Consider the following 12142-nt stretch of genomic DNA (forward strand, 5'->3'; position numbering starts at 1 on the left):
CCCCAGAAGGAAGGCAATACATAAATTATATTTATATACATGCAATGCAATATAATCAAAAAACAGTAGTTGCAAGCAAATATACCATAGAAGGATAATCCCATCAGGTTGTATGAAAAGGGGTTAGGCCCTAGGCCTTTCCCAAGAGGGGAAGGAGGGAGGGAAAACTGTACTGCAGCTGTATTAGCACTCGAACATCTACATTTATGGTAGGTGCAAAACTGTACTATGTTCATCGTGCATACAGCTGCAGTAATCACAGATGGGTAGAATCCCAAAGCTACACACAGGGTGGTAGGCACTAGGTGGAACTGGGATGAGCCAGAATGCCCTGCAACACAGCAGTGGCAAAGCCTGCTCTAGTTTTGGAATATAAAGACAGGTGGTAGTGTTTTGTGAAGGTATGCACAGAACTCCAAGTGGCTGCCTCCAAAATATCTTTGGTAGGAACTCCTCTGAGGAAGGCTGTAGAGGTAGCTGTGGCCCTGGTGGAGTGGGATCTGATGCCTGTAGGACAGATTTTCCATGGTAGGAGTAACAAAACCGTATGCAGTGGCCTATCCATTTTGAAATTATCTGTTTGGTAACTGGCTTCCCTTGAGCTCCTACAGCATAGGACACAAAGTTGTTCTGATTTCCTGAAAGGCTTTGTTCTGTCCAAATAATAACATAGCTGTCTATGGATGTCTAAGGAGTGTAGCAGCCTTTCCCCTTTGTTTTGAGGATTGGGGTAAAAGGTAGGCAAGTGTATGGCTTGATTTAAAGCTACCCTGGATACCACTTTAGGCATAAATGACGGGTTGGTTCGAAGGGAAACCCTGTCCTGATGGAAGATGAGAAAGGGCTGCACAGCCATGAGGGCTTGTAGTTCCGAAACCCTACGAGCTGAGGTAATGGCCAGAAGGAAGGCTGTTTTCCAGGACAAATATTGCAAATCTGTTGAGGCAGCTGGTTCAAAGGGAGGCAATGTTAATTTTTCTAGAATGTAATTCAGATCCCAGGCTGGCATTGGTTGTTTCCTTGGTGGTCTTATATTCTTAGCCCCTCTGAGGAACTGTCTTAAGAGTGGGTGAGAGAATAAGGGTGGATCAGTGTTGAATTCTGCAGAAATGGCTGAGGCATGGATTTTTATGGAGGAAAATGAAAGCCCACTGTTCAGCAACTCAGCTAGATACTGTAATACCTGAGGCAAACTCAGTTTTCTAGGGTCCTGGCCTTTTTTCTCATTCCAAGAGCAAAACCGTTTCCATTTTGTGGAGTAAGCCTTTCTAGTAGATGGCCTTCTGGCCTCCAAAATGACATTCTGGACCTCTTTGGGAAGTAGGGTCTGTTGTGGTGTTAAGGAATTTTCCATGCAGCGAGATTGAGTGTTTTCAGCTGACTGTGAAGAGTTTTGTAGCTGTGCTTAGTCAGCAGAAGAGGCATTAGAGGTAGGGACCAAGGAGGAGCATGTGTTAGGCTCCTCAGGAGTGGGTACCAGTGTTGTCTTGGCCAGTCTGGAGCAATCAGTATCATCTACGGTCTGTCCGCTCTTGCTTTCAAGAGTACCTTGGGCAGAAGAGGCAGAGGTGGGAAAGCGTAAACTGTCTATGCTGTCCAACTGAATGAAAGGGCATCCACTCTCCAGGCCTTTGGATGAAAGGTCCTTGAACAGAACTTTTCCAATTGATGATTCCTGTGGGAGGCGAAGAGATCTGTGTCTGGCCTCCCCCACGCTTGGATTATCTTTGTAAACACTTGAGGATGCAACTTCCATTCATGTGGATCTGTCATATTTCTGCTTAGATTGTCTGCCAGCGTGTTTTCCAAACCTGGCAAGTTCTGTGCCTGAAGTTCGATTTGCCATTCCAGAGCCAAGTTCCAAAGTGTCATGGCTAGTCTGCACAGGGGGTATGAATGTGTTCCCCCTTGTTTGTTTATGTACCACATTACTGTGGTGTTGTCTGTTCTTATCAATAATTGTCCTGGATGCAGGTCCTTGAAAGCTGTAATTGCATTTATCACTGCTAGCATTTCTTTCTGATTGATGTGAAGGTGCTTCTCCTTTTGGGACCATTTGCCCTGAATGCACCTGTCTGTCATGTGCGCCCCCCAGGCGTAATCTGAGGAGTCTGTTGTGATGACTTGATTTGCTTGAGGCTTGCAGAATGGGAGACCTGTGTTTGTTTGACATGCTTGGGCCCACCATAGAAATTCCTTTTGCAAACATGGAATTATTGGTATTATTGTTTCCAAACTGTGGCTGTGTTGAGACCATAGGTTTTTTAGGTACCATTGAAGTTTCCTCATATGCAACTTTGCACATGGGATTAAAAGAATGCAAGATGCCATGAAGCCCAGAGCCTGCAGGATTTTCCTTGCAGTAAGCCTGGTACAATTTGCTAGTATTTTGAAGTAATGAGTTAGTTGCCCCTGTTTTTCTGGTGTAAGATAGGCCATCTGGGTGTTTGTGTCCAAGTTGGCACCCAGGAAAGTTATTTTCTGAGATGGTGTTAGCCTGGATTTCTCTTTGTTGACTGTGTATCCCAGGGAATTCAGTAACCGTGTTACATAAGCCAGATGTTCCAGAAGTATGTGCTTGCTGTCCGCTTGGATCAGGCAGTCGTCCAAATAAGGGTAAATTTGTATCCCTTGAAGTCTGCAGTAGGCAATTACTGATGCCAGGCATTTCGTGAATACTCTGGGCGCAGTAGATAAGCCAAAGGGCAATGCAGAGAATTGATAGTGAATTGAACCTGCAAGAAATCTGAGGTATCTTCTGCAGCTTTGTCTGATTGGGACATGCAGGCATGCCTCCTTGAGGTCCAATGTTACCAGCCAAAACTCCTTGCCCAGCATGGGAAGAAGCTGCTGTAATGTGAGCATCTTGAATTTTGGTACGAATAAGAATGTGTTTAGGATGGATAAGTCCAAAATGGGTCTCCAGTCGGTTCCTTTCCTTGGTACCAGAAATAGCCTGGAATAAAAACCTTGACCTTGTTCGTGAGTAGGTACCTCTTGAATAGCTTTCATGTCTATGAGCTTTGAAATTTGTAGTTGTGCCTCTGCCCTTTGATTGTGTGGCAGGTTTGGCATGCCTCTCATTTTTGGAAGAGTGTGAAAATGAAATCTGTAGCCTCTGTTTATAACGTCCAGGATCCATTTGTCTGTTGTGACAATATGCCAATTTCTTGTAAATAATGCCAGCTTTCCTCCCAAGGGTGCTGCCAGCTGAGACTTGTTTGGCACGGAAAGGAGGAAGTCATTGGGTTTGTTTCCTGTATTGTTGTGCACTGTCTTCGCCACCTCTTGGTGCTGGAGTTTGCCATTGCCTGCCTCTATATGATCCTTGTGATTGTCCTCTGCCCCTTGTGCGCCTGTATCTACCTCTTTGGGGCTTGTCCGTGGCTGGAAAGGACCAGTTTTTAGAAGGCCAATTTCTGCTAAAACTTGGTGGTTGAACCTGTAGAAAAGCTTTGACAGTTTGCATAGATTTGGCTTTTTCTTCCATTTTCCGTAGTATCTCCTCAGCATTAGTACCAAATAGCACATCCTTTTGTAAAGGAGCATCTAGTAGTTTAGCTTTCACATGATCAGGCAAGATTTGTTCCCTAAGCCAGGCATGTCTACGAATGACTGATCCTGTAACTGCAGCTCTACCCGAGGCCTCTAGGGCATCATAGCCACATTGTATGGTGTGTTTATCCACTTGTTCTGCACTATGCATCATATCCTGCAACTCCTTCAAATCTGGTTGTTCAGGTTGAGACATTTTATTTCTTAATTGTGATAACAGAAACTGCTGATATTTAAGCATATGAAACTGACAATTTAAGGCCCTCATGGCTAGGGTGGCCAAGGTATATACCTTTTTTCCCCACCTTTCTAAGGATCTTGACTCTCTTTCGGAAGGTAGTGGATTCTTAGCAGTAGAGGCCTTCAATCCCTTATGGCCTTGAGAAATGGTTTCAGGGTCAGCTTTATGGCTTTTGTAAAGAAATTGGTGGGAGTTAGGAACTCTGTAGTACCTATCAGGCTTGACTGGGGCAGGAGGCAGGGAATCCGGATTAAGGCAAGCCTCTGAATAAACATCATCAAGTATGTCCAAGACAGGAGGTATCACCAGAGGTCTGTGTTGAGGTAACAAAAGAAATTCCCTAAGTCTTTTCTTGGAATCAGAAAAGTCTTGGCCTTCCCAATGGAAGTGTTCCCTCAAGGTGTGCAAGGTTTCCCCAAAAGAAAAATCCTCTGGAGGAGATACAGAAGGAATGGACTGCTCTGCATCAGAATCTTCAAAAGGGGAGTAAAAGTGTTCCCCTACATCAGAATGTTCTGTAAAAATGGAGCCCTGATCAGAAGAGGGAGAATCTTCCTCCACTCTGGGTCTCTTGTCTGGAGGGGGTTGGGAACCCCTGATAAGAGTAATTAAATCCTCAGCCATTTTAAGCATCTGCTTTTTAGGCATGGGGCCTGGAGATGGGCCCTGTGCAACAGGCCTCTTGGGATGCCTGGCTGATTTGGACTTGGTAAAGGCCTTAATGGAAAAGGAAGATGAGGGCCTAAAGACACCATGGGTGGAAGTGGACCTGTCCACATTAGGAGGCTCAACGCTCACAGTGGATTCGGTGATTGTAGTCTGGGTATGGGCCGAGGTACCTGCAGTCTCTGTTACAGAAGACACCGCCAAAGTGTCGTCGGTAGTCAGGGACTGCATAGGCGTCTCGCTGAGAACCGGACCACGTGTAGCCGGTTTTGGCGTGGTGTCGGGGGTGGAGACCACGGACCTCGCGTGTCGGTCCTTGTCCTTGCGTTTTTTGGACAAAACGGTAGTCAGTCTCCGACGACATTTTATAATCAAAGGCTTTACCAAAGAGGTGTTGGGCGAATTCTGCCCGATGCTTAATAGTGCGTTTATTGAAAGTAGCTCAAAAGCGACAGCCCGAGACGTCATGGTCTGGGCTGAAACAAGGTATGCAGAGGGAATGGAAATCCTTATGCGGTATTTGCTTCCCACAAGAAATACAATTGTTAACTTTTTCTGACATCGGTCTGAGGCAAGAAAAGTTTCCCCAACGGGGTACTTAGCTTTAAAGAAGACTTCGGTTTCCAATTTTTCGTAAATTCAGGAGCTGGCCGACCAGCACTTGCGAACTGCTTCTGCTTCGGGCATCAGGAGGCAAAAAAGACTGAAGAAAATGGCGTCGGTTGTGTCTTATATACCCCTGCCTCACTGACGTCAGGAAAGAAAGCGACAACAACCGACACCGGACCTAGACTTTGGAATTCGGCCGACCGAGGACCCGCCTGACGGCAGAAAACCCATCTGTGATTACTGCAGCTGTATGCATGATGAACATCGTTAGTATTTATTAGTTATCACAATTATACTGTTTATTAGTCTTTCTTCATAAAAAGAATCGAGATCATACCTCACAACTGTACCAAATTCCTTGATAAATACTGGTTTTAAGGGCAAAATTTTGGGATGACATGAATTCCCGAGTGGCCACTTTCATTTCTGAATTTCCTGGGGTCCTTTTTTTGGAGGAATTTGTTCCTGACATCATCACGTGCAGGTGGTGCGTGATGACGTCAGCTTCATGAGGCAGGCAGACAGCCTGTCAGAATGCCGAGCCATTCGTTATTACTTAATTTAAACTGCTGCAGAGTCTTATGTGGGAGAGAAACTTTCTTTGGCCTTATTGTCTTATCTGCAAAAGAAATGAAAAATGGCAGTCTGCATTTGTACTTAAGTGTGTCCTCCAGTGTATTGCTTTTCTTATGTGCAAGTTAAGCTGTTTTATTTTGTACTTAATTTGAGTGTGTGTGTGTGCGTGTGTGTGTGTGTGCGCATGTGTGTCCGTGCATGTAAAATGCCCCAGTTAGGTATAACTGGTGGTTAGGGTTACTCAAGACTCAAACCCTGTACCTTAGGTACAAGGAGCAAGAGCCTAAGTTCTCTACACATACCACCACCACCTGTGCTTCAAGCAGTTAAGTCCATAATTCTCAACTGTCCAAAGTTTTACAGAAAGTCTGGACTGTTTGGCTCATACTTGTTGTCTGCTCCTCTTAAAATGTGTGGTTTTCTGGCAAATCAGTGAGAACTGAATGCACTAAATAATGATAGCCATTTAAGTTTCAGCCATCCTATCTTTGAGGAAACACATGGTAATACAAAACAGTTTATTCTAGCAACTTTTCTAAGATTATACAAGCAATGCTTAAAACGTCTTACTGGTTTTGGGCCCCCCCAATAAATTTTGGCTTTTTCCAGATTTCTTGTGCTGGGAAGTTCTTCAGGGGGAGAGGTTTAGTGCTGCTTATGCTAAGTCTGTCTGTGTTAGTAGCACAACAGGTAGAATATTGCTTTTAATGCAGAAGGCTGTGGGTTCTACTCCCATAGTATGTAGATGGACTGCTGATACTGTACTTTGTTGTACTTTTACAGGGGGTGGATGCTGCAGTCCTGTGTATGTCCTATTTGACGGAGATACCTATTAACTAAGAACCTGTTATCAGTTTGCTATCCATTTCTTATTGCAATATTACTAGCTTATCATTTTTTTTAATGTAACATAGGCAATTTAATCCTCAAAGGCAACAGGCACTTTGTAGATGAAACAGTGAAATATAAAGTTTGCTTGCAGTAACCTCTTCATTATTTACAGATCTCTTTAATGTGGAATTTAGATGACTTTTACTTCTGCAAAGATTATGCATATTTAATGATCTTGGTGGACTGTAGAAGTTTGAGTAGACTTTTATGATGGAAATATTATGAATTGGGCAGTTTTGCCATTAATGGCTCATGCATTTTGTTTCACTGCTTACTGGAAAAATGTTCAAAACAATAAATTTAAAATGTGCTCTAACAAGTGTGCTGTATTATGCAAGTAATATAATTTAATACAATCAGGAAGGTGCATCAAAGAACATGTGTGTTTTGTGTGCAAGGGGCCTATGACTTGAAAACAGCCCAAAGGTAATCTTTATCTGCCACTGGCCAGATGCATTTTCTTTGAATGTGGGTTTCAATGCCGTTTCAATGAATGTAAGTTTGAAGAGCAGAGAAGTTTTAACGCCAAGTCTATTTTCATTGCGAGACTGTATTGCTTTGTTTAGCAGATATCTTTTAGTGTTTGTACTATAAATAAAAGTTTTAATGAAATACTAATCATTGTAGAAGTAAAGCAGTACGTATATAACTGTTTATAGCAAATGGGGGACAATAGCCAAGTAATTGGGGATTGGAATGGCTGCAGGGGGAGGGCTGTGTATGGGGGGCCCCATTAGACTATGATTTTTGTGAGGGGGGTGGAAAGTGGTTGAAACTCAAAGACAGCCCCGGGCGGCGCAAACTCTAGCTATGCCACTGATCAGTAGGCCATAGAGAACGATCTTGGCAGTCCTAGCAAACTAATATTCTTTTTATAAGATTAGAATATTGCCTACCATTAAATGCCCTACTTTTACCATAAAACCCACATTCTGCCAAGTCACCAAAAATAAAATCCTAAGGTTCATCACCTTTTCCCTTCCCACAGGGTCTGGAGCCATATTTTGGTTGTCTGTTCTTGAGTTTGTATCCTACAATTCCATTGGAGTGGGCAGGTTACATAATTATGTACCAGATGAAAATTTGTAGTTACAGTCCACATAAAACGCTGAAACCCAGAATGAAAAGACTGTATAAAATAGAGGTCAAACAGGTTTCCACACCTTCCTTTAATACATGAGTAAATGTTCATCTACTCGTAAATTAAAGGAAGGTGTGGAAACCAGTTTGACCTCTATTTTGTTCAGTCTTTTCATACATAATTATGTATGCAACGTTTATGTTAATCAGCGTACAAGATTTGTACCTATTTTTCATGAGTCTTTGTCCAGATTTTTGATGTTTCCAGGTTGAGAGGTATGGTCAAGAGGTATTTTGTCAGTGGTTGATCAGAAGGTGTCAACTTTTTTGTGTACAGTGGAGATGGGGAATATGCCCTTTCTTTCTGTTGAATGACCTCAAAGTTGGTATACATAATTAACAGAGAGTTTGTGGGGGTACAGAGGCCCCACAGCAAACAAAAAAGATAATAGTGTTTTTCAGTACGTTGGTGTGTGCGTGTCTGATTGCTTAGGTGTTGATGGAATGTGCTTTACATTGGTCATGCATGGTTAGTGTGAAGGTCAATGAATATGTGATGAGGGATTTTCAATCACCTGACCTGTGACATTGTTAGATTAAACATATTAATACAGACTAATACAGACATACACAAGTCACGAAGTAGAAGTGCCCATGGACTGGTCTAAAGAACAAACACGTAAATACATTAAACAAATGAGGAGGAGTTTATTCTTTCCACATGCAGCAATAAGTGTATCATCTTCTGGCAGTTCAGATGCTCAGACAAAAGCACACAATACATTTAGCTACATTAAGCTTCAACTACACAAGATCATGCTATTCCTAGTTGCCAGTTCATGACTTGCCATTAGTGGGAACCTTCTGATAAATCAAAAAAGTAATAAAGATGTCACCCCCAGCTCACAGATGAGCAGTATCCTTAACACACCAAAGAGAGTCCTCTTTGTAGATCAACCAATACATTTAAGAATGCATCTGTTATACTTAATACCAAAGGGCTTGCTTGATGGGTTCTACAGCTGGGGTGTATCCTAAACAGTAGATCTTGAGCTAGCGGGCTACACCAGGACCAGTTCAGGAGGAGTCCTGGGGAAAGTTCAGACAAATAAGACCAGTCTCCTATTGCTGCTTCCAGGAGAAAAATATCCTACAACACTGCAATATAGGGTGAAACAGCCTTTGCAGCCATATCTGTCAAAGACAGGAATTGAATAATTTATGTAATGCTGGTTACGTTACATAATATATAGCAGTATATGTGAAGTATAATGTTTGTTAATGTTAATTTATCAATAAAGTTTGATTACTTTTGTATAAATGTAAATTTGTCTGTGTCACAAGTGTTACTTCAATAAAGGTGTTGACAAGTCAAATAAGCATCGCAGGCAGCTACTGCTAAAGTGAAGCAATCATGACCACGTTCAGCAGGCATGATCTTACAGTACTTCAGAGAAAACAGCTCCCTACACCACAGCAGCAGGAAACAATGACAGATCCTGCCCTCCCTGGGAAAAGGGAAAACTATTGATTAAATTCTAAGTAGCAGTATAGCTGCATCATGGTGGGGCAGAAGTTTTCATTATCCAAACAGTGAAGCCCCCCCCCCACTCTTCCTCTAAAACTTCCACGCATCCATGGATCAGAGATGAGGAGGATTTCCAGCATCACAACCAACTTCTGTATACGAGAATTAGGAGAACCAATGGGTTAGGGCTCCCTCAGAAAGCCCAAGTTACTGTGAACTCTAAGGAGAAAAGGACCAGACCAAAGATAAATCAGGGATCCCACTCCACTTAGGACATGAACATTTTGCTTAATACCTTAATCTGTCATCCCTTTGAACCTGTTGCCAAGGCAGATATCAAGTTTTGTACCTGGAAAATATTTTTGGTGGCAGTTAAGTCAGCTTGAACAGTATATGAACTACAAGCCCTGTCTTGCAAACCTCTGTATCTTTTTTTTTTTTTTCGCAAGGAAAGTGTACCATTACAGATAAACCCATCTTTCATTTCAAAAGTGGTAACTGAAACTTCATTAAACCAACCCATCTATCTTCTGGTCTTCTTTCCTTATTTTTCCAACAAAGGGGAGTATATGTTACACTTGCTGGACATGCATGCATGCATTTCTCTCAATCATTCCAAACAGACTAGGAATACATGATCAATTATTTGCTCTTCCAAAATACATTAATCAGGATTGCTATCTCTTGTGTTTAGAAGGAGAAGGGCCTTACGTTGCCTAGACCCATCAAAGCTCATTCAACCAGATCTGTCCCCACTGCTGCTACTTTCTTTTCAAGAACATTTTCCGTTAGTTGTATAGTTCCCATCTGGCCAAATATTCAAACTTTAATTTCGTAATACAAACTGGACTTGCTTTCCAGAAATAGGGCTGCTTTCGTTTCAGCCGTCCTCTAGAATATCCTTCCATGAGACCACCCTAGAAATCTTGCGCTAGGGACTCTGTCCCATCCATTGAGGAATGGAGAGAAGAGACAACATCGGATGTGTAAGTTATGCACTTTCCATAACGATTTAATTTATATTTGTTTACCGGGGTAGTGCACTGATCAGTACTGACCAATTTCAAGCACAGCCCGAGTGACATAGAAAACATTGCACAAAAAAAAAGTACAAAAATGTAAGCAATAACAGAGTAGTTCAGACTAATTACATAGAAAAAACTGTGTGTGTGTGTGTGTGTGTGTGTATATATATATATATATATATATATATATATATATATATATATATATATATATATATATATATTGTAGTGGACAAACACAGTGCAGTGTACAATCAAGCAGAGTGTAATGTATAATATATACATTAGCTTCTAAAATGGGTTAATCTTTAATAAATCTTGAGAGACGAAAACCCCATCTATGGAACAGGCTCCCCATCCATGTGAAAAAGAGTTCCTCTGTAACCTAATTCAAGTGCATCTTGGACAATTAGATGGGAAACCGGAAATTCATTCCTGGTTTGGTACCTATGTCTCTGACACAGGTAACCTATAAATGGTTCATCTCCCAGGCCCATGCTTACACGTAGAGGGTATCAGAACTTGTTGGGATGCATGACTAGGCTTTAAAAGGCCCCTGTGGTCGTTAGCCTAGTAAACCCCTATGAACCTAAATGTCACCCCTTCTACAGCCTAACAGAGTATGCATAAGTCTGCTCAATGACACAACAAAGTCCCCCAGTGAGAAAAAAAAAAGCATCCTTAATGGAACTGCTTGACCAGCTGAATCTAAACGTCACTCCTGTCCCTCTACTGCAGTAAAGGTAGAAGACTGTCTAGGAATCGGAAATTAATGCGGAGACCAATCATATTAGTCTCTAGAATAATAAGAATGGCCACAGCATACTGACTGTGGCACTTCAAGATACATCTCTGTCCAAATAAGAAAAGAAGCCACCCAAGCATAAGACTTCCCAGTAGTTCAAAGCCTCAACCTGGAACGAAAGAATAGCAATTGGAAATAAAAAGTTGTAACAGGCACCAAAAAGGGTTACTTGTTATTTAAGAAAGGAGGGACAACCCTGGGTAGACCCACAAAGCCTTCCAGAACTGTCAAAGGATAACAGTCCAAAACCACACTATTTGGCCAGCATACAGGAACTAAAAGCAACACTCGGCTATAATTGTGGACTCTAGGATGACTCAAGGAATCAGATAAAGTACAAGAAACCCTCCTCCATGACTAAATTTAATTAACCAACATAAACCCCCCCCCCAGGTATACTGACTTAGCACTGAAAAGGTCCATGATTCCCCAACCAGGTGACAGAGAACTCTTCTTTGAAGTATATCATGCTACCTGGAAATGGAGTCCTAACACAGAGCTTCCCCAAGAAAACTGGAGTGGTTGCAACCAACTGTCAGCATTTTTAACTAGTTAAGTCCACTGCAGACAAATGCAAACTCTCTAAAAAGAGGGAAAAGCAATGTGCTCCTTTTCTCCGGGCAACATTAAAAAGCAGGTAATGAGTCAAGGCAAAGAGGCTCACCAATCCTCAGCTCCATGGCCAGAAACCCAGCCTTTATAGCCTAAAAAACTACAAGGATCAAAGTAAGCTAACTGTACCACTAGCAACCAGCAGAAAGGAAAACTCAAACCAATGTTAAGTAGAAAGCCCAATGATCAGGTGTCCCAAATCAGAAGTATAAGAAGTTGTTATGTACCTATCATAATGTTCCATGTTAGTGGTCTTCAACTCGCCTTCTTTCTTGCTGGATGGGTTCAGAGCAGAGACTCGGGCCCCTTACTAAAGCTCGAGAGCTATTTACTGGCTCGAGGCCTCCCCTTATCCCACAATGCTAGGCGTCAGATATCCAGATCTCGTTTGGAAAAGCTAACACCATGGAAAAAACACACTAGTTCCCACCAAAGGTTTACCTACACTGCTACAAACAGAGGAGGACATAACCTAAAAACAAGGTCAACCATAGGAAGAAGGCCTCGAGGGTGGGACGCAAGAAAGAAGGCGAAATGAAGACAACTACCATGGA

General features: G+C 42.3%; 1 protein-coding gene across 1 annotated transcript in view; it reads right to left on the reverse strand.

Annotated features, from left to right (window-relative positions):
* The window catches only part of NBEA (neurobeachin), a 4581458-nt gene that overhangs the window by 3472932 nt on the left and 1096384 nt on the right, over positions 1–12142 (reverse strand). The window lies entirely within an intron of this gene.

Source organism: Protopterus annectens, chromosome 5.part1 (assembly GCF_019279795.1).
Source record: "Protopterus annectens isolate FY-2018-M chromosome 5.part1, PAN1.0, whole genome shotgun sequence".
Lineage (NCBI taxonomy): Eukaryota > Metazoa > Chordata > Ceratodontiformes > Protopteridae > Protopterus > Protopterus annectens.